This window comes from Vidua macroura, chromosome 10 (genome assembly GCF_024509145.1).
Source record: "Vidua macroura isolate BioBank_ID:100142 chromosome 10, ASM2450914v1, whole genome shotgun sequence".
Classification (NCBI taxonomy): domain Eukaryota; kingdom Metazoa; phylum Chordata; class Aves; order Passeriformes; family Viduidae; genus Vidua; species Vidua macroura.
This window is the reverse complement of record NC_071580.1, coordinates 22,493,663-22,512,649: the sequence shown is the minus strand read 5'-3', so window position 1 is coordinate 22,512,649 and position 18,987 is coordinate 22,493,663. Positions and strand designations below refer to the sequence as shown.

At 45.1% G+C, this 18,987-nt stretch overlaps 1 protein-coding gene and 1 long non-coding RNA gene across 3 annotated transcripts in view; one reads left to right on the top strand and one right to left on the bottom strand.

The window, feature by feature from the left end:
- HS6ST1 (heparan sulfate 6-O-sulfotransferase 1) overlaps positions 1 to 18,987 on the top strand; it is a 188,395-nt gene that overhangs the window by 151,622 nt on the left and 17,786 nt on the right. The gene's annotated exons all lie outside the window — the stretch shown is intronic.
- Positions 5,123 to 18,559, bottom strand: LOC128812042 (uncharacterized). The gene is made up of 3 exons (XR_008438579.1): positions 18,471 to 18,559; positions 8,332 to 8,558; positions 5,123 to 5,381 (listed from the first exon to the last, which is right to left on the bottom strand). It is a non-coding gene; the product is annotated as an uncharacterized LOC128812042 (long non-coding RNA).

Sequence of the window (18,987 nt, the reverse complement as noted above, 5' to 3'; positions counted from 1 at the left end):
CAGTACATGGATGAGTGTCAGGGTAGTAACAGACAACCTGTGAAGGTTTTGGGGTGAAAGTCAGACACAGTTCATGTTCCCACTTCCTTCTGTGACCATATGAAATGTATGTCTCATTACTCGTGCCCTTGCTCGTTTCTCATTCATCTTTGCTCAGTAGTTACTGAGGGGTGAGATCATAACTGGAATTCATTTAGAGCTCTGCTCTCTCCACCCCGTTGGGTCCTTCAGCACAGTGACTTTAGCCAAGATTTCATTTCCTCCTGTCTTTTTTCATAAACACAAAAAAGGTGGATGGAAGAATACTCTGGCAGAAATGCTTTGGCAGAAGGCCCTGGTTCTCCTGACAGCCTCACACTGAGGGAGAGGGAGCATCAGCTCTGAAACTCATCTGCTCCTCCCCACACATGTGCAGGGCTGCAGGGTGCTCCCAGCGCCCAGCTCAGGCCCAGGGGAGGAGAGGAGGCTCATTGCTGTCTCAGGGTATTTATTTATTATTTTGAATTGCAGCCAGGCACAGCATGTTGGGCTTTTAGCTGGGAGACAGCAGTCAGCAACCTGACCCACCTGCACCAAGGGTCTACTTATCTCCAGTCTTGGTGTGAACAGTCAGGTGTCTGCTTAAGGAAGGCAGGAGCCTCCCCTGAAATGGAAAATGTAAACCCCCTCCCTCCAAATTATTATGATTTTGAAATTAAGAAGCTCTTAGGCAAAGATATGGGAATAGGAATAACGGTTCTTTACTAGGGAAAAAAATACAACTGTAATAGTACAAACAAACAAACAAACAAAAAACCCTACTGATAGAGTCACAGTACGCCCTGTGTGTCAGGGAGGTGGCAGCAGTGCCATTCCATGGGGGCTCAGCCCTCCTGCAGTGCCAGCTGTGCTTCTGCTGGAGCAGGGATCCTGGACAAGGCTGGAGTTTTCCTCTGAAGCTCCAGGCCTGCTGGAGATGGGCCTGGGCTTCTTCTGGGAATGCAGTGGGGAAGAAAGCTGCTCCTCTGGGAATGCAGTGGGGCAGAAAGCTGCTCCTCTGGGAATGCAGTGGGGCAGAAAGCTGCTCCTCTGGGAATGCAGTGGGCAAAGGCTGCTGTGGTGTTCCAAGGTCAGATTGTATCCAGGTAGGAATGCTTGGCTCCTCCCCTGGGCACAGCATCTCCCCATGGGATGATGGAATTTTCTCAGCCATGCAGGGACACTCACTGGCCATGGACAGCAGAGATCTCCTGGAGGGAGGATTGGCTGTGGGAGAGATAAAGAAAAAACTGCCCCATGAACAGCAGAGAACTGCCCCAGCTCTGACAGATGGTGACAGAATACACACCCCCATTTCCAACCTAAGACACCTCCCTTCAAGGCTGGCATGACCAGGGAGTGCCTGTCTTCCTGCAGCCACCATGGCAGACACATTTGCACATTCACAGTTGTTTTCTGTATTTGTCTGTAATCTTTCTTTCTTACATTATGACCTTAATTTCTCTGGAGGAACACCTCTTTAGTTGTGTGCCATTTAGGGTCAAGCATTGCAGCTCAAGTAGAAAAAATAGAAACAATTAAAGTTTTTTAATATTCAAGCCAGCTTGATTTTCCTTTCCCAGAAAAGGTTCCTTTTAGGATTTAAAAAAAAAAAATGCTTCTAATTTTTATCATTACCAAAAATGGAAAAAATTATAAAAATAATTCAAACATACCGTGCCAAATTCATTATATTTTTATGCAGGCATTATGGGGAGGACACAGGTGTTGTGAGAAAGAATTTCCCATTTGCTTGGGTTTTTTTCCTTTATTCACAGACACTCATGTCAAACTTCTTAGCACAGTGTTGGAGCACTGATGATGAGGCAGTAAAGGAATTGAGCTTCCTTAGTAATACTTGAAACCTTTAAACCCGATAAATTCCCCAGGAAATTCACAGATTTTCTGGCTTAAAACACTCTTTGTTTCTTTTCTTGCAAGTAATCCTTCCCCTTCCTTTTCTGCACCTTCATTGCACCAAACTCGTGTTGTTTTATGGATTTTTGTTTTAGTGTTAACAGGTCTCCAAAGGCTTTGCCTTTATTTATGCTGGGAGTGGCCTCTAATCGAGGGAGAAAGGGCTGGATGTCAGAGCTCTGCCCGGGGCTCTGGGATAACTGCAAATGCAGTGGGCTGGGCTGGCACCACTGGGAACTGGAGCTTTGCCAAGGGCCTCATGCTGCTGACTGTGTGCAGACAGATCTATTGATACCTCCCCTTCCTTCTCCCTCTCTCTGCACCCAGGACTTCTGCTGGAGTGGTGTGTGTGTCTGGGTTAAATTCCATAGTACACAAAATACCTTCCTGTTACTCCTTTGATGACATGGTAGTGTCATGAAGGAATGCTGGTAAAAGATGATTTGCATAAATCTTTGAAATCTTTATCCACTGACAAAAGCACTTTGTATCACCCTATTTCATTTGCCCCATTGTTTTTACTTTATCAGAGAAAGCAAACTAAATTGAATTAAAATGTCTCTTTTTTTTTTTTTTTTTTTTTTTTTTTTTTCCTGCTTAGCTGGTCTGCTCATAGTGAAATACAAATGTAACTGTATTTTTCTCTCTCTTTTTCTTTTCCTTTTCCCATTCGACCTGGATTTGTCTTTTGGTGGCTTTGATATCTCTGTGTGATCCTGTCTGCTTCATTTCTTTAAAGGTAAGATTTTTATTTCCTCAGTCAGTATTATACATGTTTCAGAGGTACAGAAATAAAACTTGAAAGCTCTTTGGGGGAGGAGGTTGGTAAGGAGATATTTGGAGTGCAAGAACTCCAGTTAAGAAGAACATTTTCTATTTTGTCTTCACTAACCACTATCTGAAGTAGGGATGCTCCCAACAGAGGAGGCTGGGATTTCCTGGGCAACCCCGCAGCAGCTGGACACGGTGCCACTGTGCCAGCTGGGCTTTGTGTCCTGCTGCCACCCAGCTCTGCCAGCTCAGAGCGGGCACCAGAGCAGCCCTGAGCCAGCAAATGTGCCCAGGACTGACTGCAGGGGCAGGACACAGCCACTTGATGTTCCCTTTGATGTCACCTGACAGTTCCCTTTTGTAGGAGTTCCAGAGAGCTGGGGCTGTCAGAGGTGGCTCAGTAATTTAAAGGTCACATCTATCAGCGTGTTTAAATGACAAAAGAGAGAGGGATGCCAGTCAAGATCAGAATAGAGACAGAGAGGTGTCCAGAGACAGGCAGGGACATTGTCTGTCCCTGAAAGCTGCCTGTGTTCTCTGCCTGTTGCTGTGTTACAAGTATGTCTTTGGTTCACTCTGCATTTTCTGCCACTTGGGAGTCTGCACAATCTGAGGTGAAACATCTCCAAGCCTGTCCTTCCCAGAGTTTGCTGCCTTTCCATGCCTTTTCAGTGTTCCTCCAGAACCAGGACACTTAGGAAAAAGAATGTTTTGCAGAAGAAGTTGAGCAATGTGCAGATGTTGGGAGGCAGGACCGAGTGTTTTCTGACAATTTCCAAGCTCAGAATTCCACTGAAGACAAGCAACAGAAAGTGCAGTAAGAAATTTTATTTTAATGAGCACTTTTATATGCAACCAGCAAGTGGCAAATGGTGAAGTCCCAGCTTGTGCAGAGACAGTCCTGGTCTATGACAGATCTGGAAAAGACTATTATTTTTTCCAAACTTTATAATTCCCCCACTTCCCAAAGGTCCAGAAGTGCGTGCTGTTGTGTGGGGGTCATCTGCACAACCCTGCAAAGGCCTGGCTGTGTTCCAGAGCCTGACTGACAGAGGGTTGGACCCAGCAGCTTTGTGCCTCTCTCAACAATGTCAGGTTGCCTTCATTTACATAGTGACAGTGGAGTCACAGAAGACTCAATGAATTTCATTAGTAGGAACTGGAAAATGTGTGTACTCATTATGTAAAACATGTAAATTTAACCCTTGAAATGGAATTTTCAGTGACTCACCACTGTGGCTGGATGCCAGCGCCAGAGGCAAAATGACAGAAACTGCAAGTGTGTCACAAGAAATTAAATTAACTGTATGAAGGTTCCTGGGTTTTGTTGAGGAAATGGTTGGTCGTGCCCAGCAGAGACTAAAAACTTGTTAGGAATGTTGGGGTTTCTCCATTAAAATGGGCTTTGAGGTGGGATATGTGTTTATAAGAAAGTTAATTGATAGAAGACCAGAAAAATATGGTTTGGAGTAGAGGAATCATATGCTGGATCTTTGCCAAAGCCTGTGCACAGAATAAAAGGCCATAATAAACATTACACAGTGGTGGCTACTGGAGGTATGCTCAAGGCTCTGATGAGTGTTGCAGTGCCAAAAAATGGCTGAGAGGAAACTTTTTACTTACCCAGTCAGTGCAAATGTTAATTCACAGGCCCTCAGACGATTTGCATGTGGCTGGATTATCACTGTGGGATGCCCTGGGGTCTCACTGAGCTCCATTGTAGAGGGTGTGGAACAAAGAATTTCCTGGGGAGCTTTAGGCTATTGTTGGCAGTAAGAAGGGACTTAACCCTGGGAGTGTTGCTGACACTTCTAGCTGCCATCCAGGAGTGGCTGTGCATAGTTGCAGCTCTTAGGACTGTGCACAAAAAAGAATTTGTAAGGCTCTCCTTGATCTGTAGCCACTGTTGAAAAGCAAAAGGAAGGACTCTGAGCAGCTCTGAATGTTACACCTGTCACGTGGTAAATGACCCGCAAAGGCTCAAATTTTTCTGTGCTGTCCTGGGCTCAGCATGAGGATGAAGCAGGATGAAGGCACAAAGGGATGTCCTGGAGTCTCTCTCTCTGAGTGTCCCTGGGTCTGGTCTTGCCCAGCTTTCCCACTCAGTCCCTGTCTGACAGCAAGGCACATCCTACCCAGGCTGTCAGGCTGGGGGTGCTCTCAAAGGGCTGTTTTCATCTGCTGATGGTGTGCTTTAAAGAGGAAGAGTCAGGGAAACATGCTCGCCACCGATAGGAAGTAGGGCCAGTTGTCATGAATTCTTGTCTGTCATGGCCTCAATTTATCTGTTAATTTACTCCAAATTCCTCATTTTTCACTGTTTATTTACAAGCTGCTGCTCTGAAGTTTTGCTGTGCTCTCTAGGGACCACTTGATGTGTGGCATCACTGCGCTTTGGAGGCTCTTGCTTATCCTGCACTTGTCTCCACGATCATGCTGGCTTCCAGAAAGGCCTGTGTGCTCCAAGACCTGCAGAGAGCAGCCTTTCCCGACCCCAATTCCAAATGTCACCATCCAGGGATTTCCTGTGCATGCTCCAGAAAAGAATCCTCTACATTTCCCTTGGAAGCAGGCTGTGAGTGTAGATGTGAATCCTAGCAGAGCCAGACTCCCACCTTCAGCAGAGCCCCCCTGACCGAGCAGGGGGGCAGAGCTTACAGGGCAGGTGTGACACCCTGAAACAAGAGAGCAGGAATTGTTTTCATTCAGACAAACTGCACCCTGATTTGTCTGTTGCTGGCCTGGCTATCCATACCCCCAGCTCTTCAGACCTGCCTGTTTGACCTAGCAGCTCAAGGTGAGCAGGTTCTTAGCCAGGAGTGACACAAGTAAGATTTTTTTTTTTTTTTTTTTTTTTTTTTGTGATGCTGCTTTATTTTCCAAGGTTTGCAGCCTGACAGCCTGAGGCAGTTATTAGACAAGGATGCTTGACTAAATCAGAGTCCAGGATTATTCCACTCTGGGGTTACCATGTCAAGTGCTGCTGCTCGCAACAGTAGTTTGAAGGATTTAACTTCTTAATATCCCCAGTTACCCAGGGAGTGAGTTGTACTCGTGGAAGTGCTTGCTCATGCAGAACTCTGTATGATTTTATGTCTGTGATTACACCACACTCCAGACAGAGTGGAGGAGGTCAATAGGGGAAGTTTAACTAATGGGTACAGAGAAAAGGTTATGAGAAGATTCTTACAACATTTTTGATACCTAGGAAAAATTCTGCTCCTCCTCCCAAGCCTGTCCCTGTGCAAAGAGCATCTGTGGGAGTTGGGGAATTCTGTCTGTAAACCCACAAGGCTTCTCCACAGCAGTCTGCTCTGGCATGCAGGGATTTAAGGTGCCTGGGTGTGATTCTGAGCCCAAAGAGCCCGCCTTAGCCAAGATGACACATTTGAAAGTGAACTCAAACTGTGTGAAAAGCACCACAACTGACAGCAGTGGAGATCAGGGACAAGGAAAATAATTTCATCAGCATTTTCGTTGACTTGAACACTCTAGGTCTGACAGTTGTCATCTTCTTCAGTATTACTTACTGGGTTTGCATTTCATGTAGAAAAGAAAAAATAGACAAAGAGGAAAACACATTTAGGAAAAAAGAGTGAAAACCTCTCAGGCAGTGAAACAGTGATGGGGGAGAGAAAGGGGGGCTTGGCCTGTGTCACAGCACTGCCAGAGCAGTCCAAACTTGGAGGGACAATGGGCACACTCATTTGTGTCACAGAGCTTTGAAAAAAAACATGTGTTTATGGAGGAAAGTCCTCTCTAAAAGTGAGAGTGCAATTATCTTTATGAGATTGTAGCTTGGGGGACAGCTGCATACTGACCTTCCCTCCTCCCAGCCAGCCAAATTAAAATCATCAAAGCTGATCTTTGCAAGAGCCTCTGGGCTACTGAGCTTCCTGACTTGGAGCAGCAGCAGGAGCTGGGCCCCAGGTTTCCTCCGAAGGTACCTCTGCTGCCTCCCAGCTGACCCAGTGTGCCAGCTGGGCACATCTACCCCTCCATGGGTATTGGGGAAATGCTGCTCGTGGCCTCCACGCTGAGAGTTTGCCCTCTGGACTGGAGAGGAAATGATTTACACACAGACAGCTGAGCATTAACTGCTTCCCTCTACTGTTTTGTTCTAGTCTGGTTTATAAACAAGTGACCTAAAATTAAAGTCACTGCCCCACACTTGCCACCTTGCAAGAATTTTGTACCCAAGGAATACTTGGTTCCAGAATTTTGGCTCGTTTTTCCAGACCTTCTCACAAACATAGCTCTTGCTAAAATAGGAGCTGCCACTGCTAGTCAGCAAAGTCCTGTATTCATCTAGTTCCTGACACACATTAGTGGCTGCTAGATGATAATGAGGTTTTGTTCATTACCCTCCTCCATCTGATTAGAATTCCTGATCCAGAAGCCAAATGCTGCAACATCTCATTTTCAGTCCTGAGCAATTTCAGGTCCTTGTTTCTCTGCGTAGCAGAATGTGAAATTTGTCCAGAATATCCCTGTCAGTATTTCCATCATTATGGTTGCTTCATTTGTACTCTTTTTGAGAAGGTCGATCTGTTTGCTGAGATGGGATCAGTTTATGAGCACTTTTTATACTCAAGCAGCAGCATGACACTCATCCTAACAGCATCTGAAGGGGGTCAGCAATCCTAACAATATCTGAAGGGATATTAGTGGGGTCTGGTGCCATGGGTCTCCTCTTGAGAAGTACTATAGGTACACAACAAGTATCCACCAGGAATTGTGACTACATCCCCTGCAGCTCTGAGTGTAGCATTCACTCTCCCTCTTCAGCCCTGGTACCCACAGCTGGAGAAGGCAGAAAACAAATAGGGGAGGATTCCTTGGGAAATTAAGTGAAAGAAAAAGACTGGAAACCAGGCCTCCAGAAGAAGCTGATGGAGCACAATTTGTTGGGTTCAACCCAAAGTCTAAAGGGCCATTGATTGGCAGTCTGGAAAGAGAACAGCAGGCTGGCAGAAGACTAATAGACTAAAGACAGATGAAGCTGGACAAACATGGGCTGAGGATTGTAGAAAACTCACTGGATTGTACTAGGCTGAGCACTGCTGGCAATTGTTCAATTGAAGTAAGATTATTTCAAGAATACATGCTGAATTCAGAGAAAAGCAAAGTCTCAAAAACCCAATGGCCCCTGTAATTCAGAAGTCAAAATTGCAATAATCTTTTGTGGTTTTACTTTTGGTGAATGGCAGTGAGATGGACAGGTTCCTGCTTTCACAGTGATTTGGTCAGAAAATGAAAATCAGTGTGTCACTTGATGCTGAAGAGCTTTCTCCCCTTGTTTTCCAAGGCAGAAAGATCTTTTTGCTTTGATTGGTGAGTTTTCTTTCCTGCCATATGCATCGTATGAAAATATGTGTGAAAATATAAAATAAATGAAAGTATAAAATAATATGAAAATATAAAACCAAAACTTTTCATTGGAGCTAAACCCCAGTTGCTGGTGTTTGCTTGATGTGAGAAATTGGACATGCATTTACTGATTTAATGTCAGTGAGCTCTCAAAGAGAAAAATAAACTAGTTGACAGAGTAAACATTAGCATTGAAGTACAAGTAGGCTATTTAACATAGGAAAATTGTCTAAATCTTGATAGCTCCTCATTTACCTGATGAAAAAAGTGATGGGGCAGGTGATCATTTCAGCAGGGCAGGTCTTGGCAAGGAAGGCAGAGAGATGAAAAGGCAAATAAATGACTCAGTGTTGTGGAACCCCAGAGGGGCACGAACTTCAGCACAGGTTTGAGTCCTCTTGATTCACCACAACTCCTGCTGTTCACTCTTGCAACCAGAAAGTGCTTCTGGAATCCCAGCAGGAAGGGGAATGGGCAGAGTCCTGAAAAGGAAGGAGAATCTAGGAATTACACAGCGGCAGCATTTCCAGAAGCAGACAAGTAATTTGGGCGACCAAGCTGGTGTGAGTAACATTCTTCTCGTAGATGGTTTTATGGTGTTGCCATCTTTCTATTCAAAAAATTGCCTTTTGTTCAACCTGGTGCTCTCAGTATAACACCCACCTCCTTCAGCTGCAAAACTGGCACAAAGAAGGGGATTGAAACCCCCAAGCAGGCCCTCAGTTTATCAGTGTAAAGTCTGAGAGATACTGCTGCATTATCTGAGCCAAAAAATACTTACTAGAGCGTTACACCAGCAATCCAAGGCTGTTCTTAATGTGCACCATATCAAGGGTTAAATGAACTGGAAAGCTCATAGAAAAAAAGCTCATACAGTGCAGGTTTTGTTTATACTGAAATGTTCCCATATGTTTCAGTTAATGCAGAACATAATTGGGTCTGCCTTGGAATGGAGACATTTTTCTTACACAATTTATCCATTAACCATGTGTGTGGGAGAGTCCACCAGAAATAGCTTCGTTTCCATTTTAGCCAAAAACCCACAGTGCAAATCTCCTCCCTTCTTTCTTCTCCTTGTTGCACTCGTCCTCCTCTCTCAAATGTTCTGCCTTGCTTCAGAGAAATAACCTTGAGGAACAAACATGAGGTAAAATAGGTCTGCCCTAAATTAGCTTTCAGTTAATGTATTTCCTGACTCAATTTGCTGAGCAGCTCACATAGCACATGGACATTCCTAAATTAGAAAATCATACATATAAAAGTTTTCTTGTGTTTTTGTGTGTATGTTTTTTCAAGGTCAGGATTTCTGGTTTTGATTTTAGTACAGGAAAGAATTGTGCTTGACATACTTACATCCTTCTGCCTGCTTTATTATTATTTGGATAAACAAGCTACTGATTTGAGGGAGAGAAAAGTCTAGAAGGTGTTTGAGGTCTTTATTTCCTTTTGCTTTGGTAAACTTTCAGTAATTTAGCTTGTCTAATTTGCTGCTCGAAACTTGCTTCTGGGAGTGCTCATACCTGAGAGAGATCAAAATTAGTGAGCTGCAAGAAAAATTTCAGTAATGAGATGAGAAGCAGGGAAAATTTGGCATTGTTTGCTTTTTGTGTGTGAGAATGTGACCAAAAAGCAGAAGGACTATTGATTGTCTGAAAGCAAGCAGTGAATGGAGCTCAGAGCTGTCTGTGGTGTGATCAGTGAGCTCTCCATCAGGCCGTGGTGGGCTGTATTTCACCCTCCACTGCCCTTTCAGGTGCAGACACCAGGCTGGTGCTGCTCCCTGTGACTCTCAGTGGTGCTGGGGCAGGGATTTTACAGCAGTGCAAGTGATCCCTGAATTCCCATCCCAGCAAAGGGGAGCCCTGTTCTGTCCTGGAGTCGTGTTGTGGCACTTTCAGGGAGCTGGAGTTGGTTTCTCTGCACGCTGCCACTGATCCCCTGGTGCTTTATTGGCCCACAGGAGCCCTGGAAACCTAAGCCAACCTTTGTACTACTGCCAGTTACTGCTGCCATAAGGCAGATTTGTGTTCAGAGGCATTCAGGAGCTCCTCTAGCCCTTTCTGGAGCTGTACCACATGTTCCTTGCCTGCACTCTAGGATGTGCCACAGTGCCTGGGGGCAGAGCAGGTTGGTGATGACTGAGTTTCAGGCATACAAATGTTTTATACCAAATTACAGTCCCCTGAGCAATTGTTTCTGTGGCATTTTGAGCCACTGGGTTATCAGTGAATGAAGACTTGTGCTGGTGATGAGAAAAAGCCCGCGTTAGATTTGGAGGGAGGTCAGTTTTCTTCCCTGGAATCCAACCTGACAAAGCAGTTGCCCTGGAAGAGGCTCTCCGAGTTCCTCCTGGTGTTCATGCACACAGGTAAATAGGTATTTTTTGGTTGAGCTGTTTATGGAGGAGCTCAGTCACTTTAGTTGGCATGTAGAAATAACCTAGTCTCATTAGTTTCATGGTTTTGTAAAGCTTCCTTTGTCCTGTACTAACTCCCTTGCCAGGTGCCTGCTCTTAGTTCCACATCATACTTGTAGTTAGCATTTGCTTATCTTTACAAATACCTGTCATGAGACATATCTGCAAGTCAGCAGCCATGACAGGGAACGCACTCTGTGTGAATTTATCACTAAATTGGTGCATTTCATAGCTCTCTTTCAAAGGGGCAGAGACCACAGGGAGCTCTGCTACTGCTGGGGGTGGGGGGGCTTCTGCTTGAGGGTCTCTGCATTTTTGTTTGTAGATATTTACCGTCCTTTTTCCTTCTAATTAGCACAATTCCCCCCTGCCTAGCACTCCCCGTTGCTGAAGTCTTTCCCTGCCACTGTGTAGTCTGGTCCACTGCACCCATGTGCTTACAACCCTTAGGGTCATCATACTATACTATAGGAGAGAAATTGCCAGCTAAGAGAGAGAGAACTGTAACTGTGCAGGAGGCAGAGTGATAAATGAGTTTCTAGAAGGAGGCAGTGAGAGGATATTAGTTTTTAACAGCTTCTGGAAGTCCTAAAATAGAGCAGAACTGGGCCACAACTAACAGAAATGGAGACTGCTCGCTGAGGAACAGAGGCATGGCTATTGGAGGGAAGGAGCTTTGGCAGAGGACTCCTCCCACAGCTTTCCTGTAGTTACTGGAGTGAATGACTTGGAGCTGGAAGGATCCTGGGCTGCCCTGCCAGAGTACTTGGAGTTAAGCAGAATGAGGTCAGCTTAATGTGCTGGAATTTTTCAGCCAGTCCAGTGGTTTTCCAGGGGCCCGAGTCAAATTTTCTGAATGCATGACTCTGGCAATTCATAAATGTTTTGGCCTTTATAGCCATCAGCCACAGTGTAAAACCCACTTTGCATGTGCATGTGCATGTGCATGTGGGAATCCCAGCCAGTAAATGCCACAAGGATGGACTGACAGACTGGTGCTTCCATGGGAGAGCATGGATTGAACTGGGAGAAGTTTCTGCTAAGGCTTTTATTCTCTACCTTCTAGCTTCTTAGTGAATTAGCAAGGGAAAAGTTTGGTTTTCTTGGTGCTGCTGAACAGCTGGGAGACCCCAGTGCTTGTGCCAAAGGCAATGAGATCAGCAAGAGTCCCAGGTGACAAACTGGGCACACAAGGTTGACATTGTGATAATGGCAAATAAGACACAATTCTGGGGAGAAAACAGTGTTTGGCTCCCTAAACAAGGCTTGACAATATTTTTTTTTCCCTCAAATTGTCCTTCCAAAGGATGTTTGATGCTGCTTCTGTTCAGGGGATGAGATATGTGTGGCAATTTCTTATAGCCTGATCCCTTTATCCTGCTAACAGGGTACCTGCCTGGAGCAGCCCACAGCTCTCCTCCAGCCCATTGAAAACACAGCACAGGGTGGCTGGGGCATCTCTGAACAAACTGGTTATCCCACCTGGATTAGAGTTCCTGCATCTGCTGGTGTAGACATAGCCTGAGGGAACTGTGGGGATACAGAAGGCAAAGTAGCTCCAGCTGATTTTCAAAAGATTTCTTTGAGCATGGATTGGGAAGGGTCCACACGTCCTCAGTTGTTGGTTTTCAATCTATTCAACTATTTTCAACCTATTTCCTTATTCCAATACTTATAAATGTTTTTCAGCCTATTAGCTTTTGCCACACAATACTACTATTATTTCTAACATCAATCACCTATATTTTTCCCCACATAGTCCTACTACAATACATCTTTCACAATTCTATTTCTCTAAAATATCTAGTCTTTTTACAAGACGTATTTTAAAACTCATTGAAACTCATTTCTAACTCAGTCTCTCTCTCAACAATACCATCTCTATTCCATGGCCTTCCTAAATCAGCACACCTTATCTCAGTGTTTACATACACATAGACAAGACTGTGTGATCTTTCTGTCAGGTTTTAAGAATTCTTTACAAATCCATTTCTCACACTCAGTTAAACATATCTGCCCTTTTTTGTCCTAGCTGTCCCTTTCTGAGAAAGGCATCCAAACAACATGGAGATCCAAGTTCCTCTTTACCTACAGATTATTCTTCTAAATAAGGGTTTGGGCATAAAAGGCAGGATCAGGTGTTACAATTGTAGGATCAATTGTTATAATGTGTAATGGTGGAATCATTTTTGTCTGCCCCTCTTCCACAGATTTAACTGGTTTTCTCTTTTACTCTGCTCTTGTCACTGCTGCTCCCCAGCAAGGGTCACCAGCAGGCTGCAAATCCTCACAGGCTTCTCCCCCCACGTTTCCTCATGTGTCCTCCCCTAGCAGTTGTCACTCTTTCCTAAGAGAACTCATACACAGCATTTGCTTTGTCTTCAAGGAAAGCCTTTGGCAGACAGGCAGGTGAAGTGTGATCCAAAATCCCTAAGAGCCAGCGCAGATCTTTCTTCTGAGTTCAGTGAGCTTTGCATTGTGCCCTAATGGAATGAAAACTTGGCAGAAGAATGAACAGACTAGCTGTGACTTAAGTCAGGGAAAAAGATTCCAGCAAACCAATGGTGGCTGGAAAAGCTTGAGCTGAGTGCAGGAGGCCAAGCACAGGAAGGAACAGAGAGGTCAGCACTGGTGCCCAGAAAAACACTGGTAATGACAGGAGTTCTCTGTCAGAGTTATGGGCTTGTTCAGTCAATTAAAAGTGACAATCGACCTCTGAGGTGTTCAGCTTTCAGCCTGCAGCAAGGCTGGGTGTGTTTGTAATTCACCTCTGTTAATGGTGATCATTTGAAAAATTCATCGTCACACTTTCTCACACTGGAATCGGTGCAGCTTTTAAGTAAGACCTGTGAAAACTTATCCACAGAAAGAAAAAGAAAAGGTCAGATTACAGTAAATACATTTTTAAAAATAAAACTTTTGGATGATGATGTATGTAGCTAACCTCGCCCAAATATTCACCCCAAAAAGAACCAGTCATGTCATTTGCAGCCTAACTTATCCCCTCCTGCACAAACTAGTGTTAAAAGAGAAAATGTCTAATATATTTAATTTCCCCTCTTCAAAAGGGAAGCCCTTTGTTTTACCACCAGATTGACCTGATGGTGTACTCGAGGCTGATATGTCTTAAGTAATTTTACAAATTTAATCTAACAAATGTAATAAAATTTAAACTTAACAAATGTAATCACAATTCATCTCAAGCTCCTCTTTTCTTGTCTTCCTTCCTTGTCTTCCCTACTCTGTCATCTGGATCATTCTGAGTTTTTTCTCCCAGAGTATTTTGCTACTCTTAAAGGCTTAGACAGATGAGAGTTTGTGGTTAAAGAAATTCCATGTATTCACTGGGGATAGATGAAAGCTTATATAGAGCTATCAGTTGTCAAGGATAACTGGTAACATTCTTGTGAGGGGAAAGGGTAGCAAAAGCTATTGAAGAGTCTTTGGGTTAGAAAAATTGGAATGTGATTCATAAATCTGCCATCCATCATCTTCAGTTCCCTGTCTCAAGGCTCACAGCAGCCTTTAGAGGCTCCTTGATGATGAGGGCAGGACACAGTGCTGGGTATGGGACTTTGGCACCCAGTTTCTGTCAGTGCCATCAGAAGCCTCATCTGTAAAGTTCTGTGTGTTCATGGTGATAAGGGGCACTTTGCTCTTCTATGGAAATAATCTCCATTTTCTCTGAGACCAAATGCTCTAGAAAGAGGAGAAAACAGTCATGATTTCATGTAAACTCCTCACAAAATAAAATATCATTGTTTTCAAGGTCACATGCACAGCACAGGTATTGCATGAAATGTGTTGACGTTTTGTTGTAATTAATTTCAATCCCTGGTTGAATTCCAGGTTGCCATTCAGGAAAGGGATCTCACATTGTAATGGACTTGAGCATGTACTTTTTGGACTTTTGGAACAGTGTGAAGACTTGTCCCAAAAATACAGCAATAAGGGGAATCTTCCTTTGCATTTGAAACACAATGTAATATGTATGATGCACATTCCCATAAATAACAAGAAAAAATGGAGTTCCTCTGAGTCAGAACAAAGACATGAGACTTAGGAGATAGAAACACATCCAGAATCACACATCTGGAGTTGAATGACTAGAAACAGTTTTAGAATTTAAAGTTGAGTTTGAGTGTCTGCAATTTGCCACGCTTTTCTCTGTTTTTTCCCCCACTATTTTCTTGCTTTTGGTTAGTTACACTTTCTTTGATCAATCCTTCCCTATGTGCTTGCTCACCAGAGGGATGGGATGAGTCTTGGAGGAGAGTCTTGCTCCAGCCCCTCAGGAGCTCTCCCCTCCATGCTCTCACCTGTGAGGTATTCCCAGGCTAGTGCTCAAAAAGGGACCATTCTGAAGCTCTGATTTTGAAACCTGAATCATCCTTGGGTTCCAAACTTTTTTTTCAAGGCAGGTCAGCTGCCTTCTATTGGCTTTTGAAGCAAAATAAAATAGACTTTTCCAGTCCTTCAGTGGCAAAGGAGGACTAAAGTTGAGTGGGACATTGCAGTGCTGGTGCAGCCACATCTCCACTGCCTTCACTGGCATGAAGAGACACAGACAGCAGGAAAGTGTTCCTGCTCCTGGGCACATGGCCAGGGCTGCCTTGGCCAGGTGGGAAGGTGCTGGGCACTTCAGGTACATTTGCAGACAGTGAGGAACTGACTTTCACATGACATCAAAGGCTGGAGTCTAAATCTGCTGGTTTCAAGCTGAATTCCAGCTCTTCAGCAATGCTGCAACTTCCCAGGGGCACTCCCTACTTCTGAGAGGAAGGGGAGCAGACCCTTGTATAGTGCAGAGGTCTCTGCTGTGGATCAGAACTAACTGCCAAGAGGAAAATCCTGAAGTGGGTCCTGAAAATGTCTGAACTGACAGCTGAGACTCAGGCATAGCTGTCTGTCTGAAAGAGCAGTTCTGTCCTTTGATGTTCTTGTGCTTGATTACAGAGGACTGTGCAGCAAGGACAGCAGAGGCTCCAACTGGCAGAAATATTTAAAGATCTCTTGAGAAGGAAGGGTCATTATCCAGAGGAGGTGAGCTTTGCAGGATGGAGGAGACCAAAACCAGGCATAGCACCTGGAGGGAGACTCAAGGAGGACAGCTACCTGTCGGATGCAGCCATAAAGAGAAATTCCCAGTTGTCTTTAATTAAGCCTCCTCCTGTCCCATCAGAGGGAAATGGGTCCCTTGGCAGTAACAGAAGGGAAGTAAGTCAGTACCTCTGCTGTTAATTTAGTGTCCTCCTGGGACAGACAGAGAATATCACTGTGCATGGTTTGATAACAGGCATCATCCCACAAGGAGGTGCTGGCTCTTCACAGTACCTCTGAAAGTGCCCTGAGCCTCATCCAGAGGCCCTGGAGCATCCCCTGAGCAAAGAGGACAGGAATTGGGAGAAGTACCTGCTCAGCCACAGCTGGTACCTGCTACCAAAGGTCTGTCAAGCAGTGATGGAAAAATCATGCAGCATCTGCTTTCCAGAGGAGAGCCGTGCTTGTGAGCCACAGTGTGCAAGGGCTGGAATCTCTTGGTTAAAACACATGTCGCAAGAAATGAGCAAAACCTAAACAGTTTACACAGAGGTAAAGCATCTGCTGATCGCTGCTATACACAGGCAAAATGAGGCTCTGTTTGAAAATGGCCTCATTTTGCCCCTGGTGCCTTTTTTTGTACAGTGGAATAACTGATGCCTCAACAGGCAGCAAGCTCCATTACTTATGTTTCCTCTGTGCATTTTCTTTCCCAAACAATGTTTGCTGCCCCAAGAGCCTAATTATCACCTAAGAGATGTTAACAGCCAGATCATTGGAACTTGGAAAAGGTTTTGATCAAATACAAGCAAGATGTAGTTTGTATTTTGGTGCCCTGTATTCCAGGAGCAGCTGGTCTCCTGAGGTAGGAAAGTGTGGACTAAGTTAATGAATTTAAATATGCTTCTGCTAGATCTTTTAGTCATGAATGTAATTGCATCTGGTAGTCCTTTTAATTTTTAAATCTAGAGGATGTGATTGGATTTCTTTTTCCTTTTTTTTTTTTTTAAATCATTTTCAAATCTGTCACTGCTGTTCCTCCCTTTGTGGAATTCTGCAGAAGGAACTCCTTGTCTTCCCAGAGTGAATCTTTACTGTACTAATTATTTCACTATCAATTTTCTGCATTAGCAGACCCCTTCTGTCCCTCTCCACAACTGCTTCTGCCTTTTTTGTGTCTGGCATAAGGAGCACACACAGGTAGTAACAGGTACACCAAGCCTGAGCATGGAGTGGGAGGAATTTACCTTTGGAATTCACCTCTGATGCATACATACCTTTCGTGCCAGCTCTGGCACTTGTCTCCAGGCTGACTGGAATAACAGGATGCACAAGCATCAGCCCAGCTTTCAGAAAGATTAACAAGGGAAGTTTGAAGCCCAATATTCGTGTCCCACTGGTGACTTGAGAGTGTTTCTAGTGTTTGAGCTAACTGGTAATAAAAAACATCACCAGGTTAAATGGAGCAGACAAAGGAAGCAGTGCTGGCAGTTCTGTGATGCTGAAAGCTTTCCAGATCTCTTGCTTTTGCACACATCCTCTCTTTAGGATAAAAAAAGAAAATGCAATACACCGAGCTGAGATCCCCCAGAGTACTGAAAGAAACGGATTGCAATGGCCCTGCTACCTTCCAGCTCCCATTGGCAAAATATTCAAAGAAAAGATAAATTATTATGTGAAGAGACAGGCAGGGGATTGAATGACTCAAAGCTGTGGGATATGGAGCCTCATATAACAAGATCACCAGCTCTTATTCACCCCAGGTTGGTGGTACCTGAAAGCCTCTCCAAGCTCAGCAGTTTGCCAGAGTATCTGAAAGAGCTAATGGCCCCAGTCCAGCAGATCCCAGTGGGCAAAGACTTAGCACAGCATGCTCCAGGGATGTGGATTGCCACACACCTACCTCAGAATTTACCAAACACAAGAAAGTTTTTCTCCGTGATAATTGTTTTCACAGGGAGACGGAGCACATGCCTGCACTCAAACTGTGGTTATTTCAGTGGAGCTGTGCTGATAAACCCTTTTTGGGAAGGAACTCACACTGGCAAGGATCCTCTGCTCCATAATTTAACCCATTTCCCCAGACAGAATAAGCCATACCCACCACCACATGGATATTGCTACCCACAACTTTTTGCTGGCATTGCTGTTTGGCCAGCAATGCTCTCTTATTATTCACTTCTCACACTACAGCTATGCCAGCAAAACTCTTCCATGCTACCTGAGCTTACGAGGGAGAAAACACCTGCGTACATCTTTTAAAGGTGGTGTTTCTCAGTCAGGCCTGAAGCAGAGACTTCAGCAAAAGGCTCAGTCGGTGCACAATTAGAACCTCCCGAGGCAGCCCCCGGGGCTGCGTGTTCTGGTGCCGCATCCCCCGCAGGCAGAGGGCACTCGGGGCCAGCAGGGAATGGCTGTGACACTGGAGGTGTAAACGCCCGGGGCAGGGGCTGCCGGAGCCTCGGGAGGAAGGCTGGGCGAGCAGAGGGTTGCCGTAGGAGGATGCTCTGTGCCGGCTCATGCCAGCAGAGGTGCGGGCGGTACCCGGCCGGTGACTTCACGGGATTCCAGGGTGGCACACGGGCATCGCTGCCGCCAGTGGAGATGGAAACAGCCCCAGTTACCAGTTCCCGGCAATTAAATGGGACTTAGAGTGTAAGACACGGCAAATCCCAGCAGAAGGGAAGTGCTGGCGAGAGGAGCTGGCTGTCCCTCCCTGCCGGAGCCAGTCCGTGGCAGGCAGGTGCCATCTAGTGGGAACGGGGCACAGCCGGGGTCCCCCTGCGCTGCGGTGTCCGGGCATTCCCGGGCTGCAGCAGGAGCAGCACAGTCCCACTGGGCACTTCCTCTGGGTTTCTTTGGGCAGAAGGCTTTCCCAAGTAGAAAGCAGCACTTCGGGAGATGCAGCATATGCTTTTAAGCACATAATTAGGCTTACCTGCAGTAGAGCTGCAGAGGAATTTGGCAGCCTTTTGGCCAGCTGGAACACCTCTGGAGTCCTTCACATGGGAGATGAGGGAATAATTTTGGCCTGTGTTTAAATAAAAAAAAAAAGTCTTTCAATGATCTGTTAATCAAAAATCAGATTCTTAAAATCACATTCAACACGTTGCTGCTTTTCTGGTATTCACAAGTGTTGCTGCTAACCACAGGGCAAGGAATCCCATTAAGCACCCTTAGAAGAACCCAAGGTTTGTCAGGGCAAAATATCCCTTCTTCACAATGCAGGGCTGCTGTCTGTGAAATACCCACTTGATATTTCATAACTTTCTCAGCCTCACAATGCACAGGTCTGAGGGATCACCCAGCAGAGAAATCCTGAGGCTGCTGACGTTTTGTAGCCTCAAATGTGCATGTGAAGTCCCAAACCACGAGGCTGATTTGTGCTTCCTGTGCGTGCAACTGAGGGGAAACAAAGAGGGTTCCTGTGATTAGAAATAGCTTTGCTGTTCTTG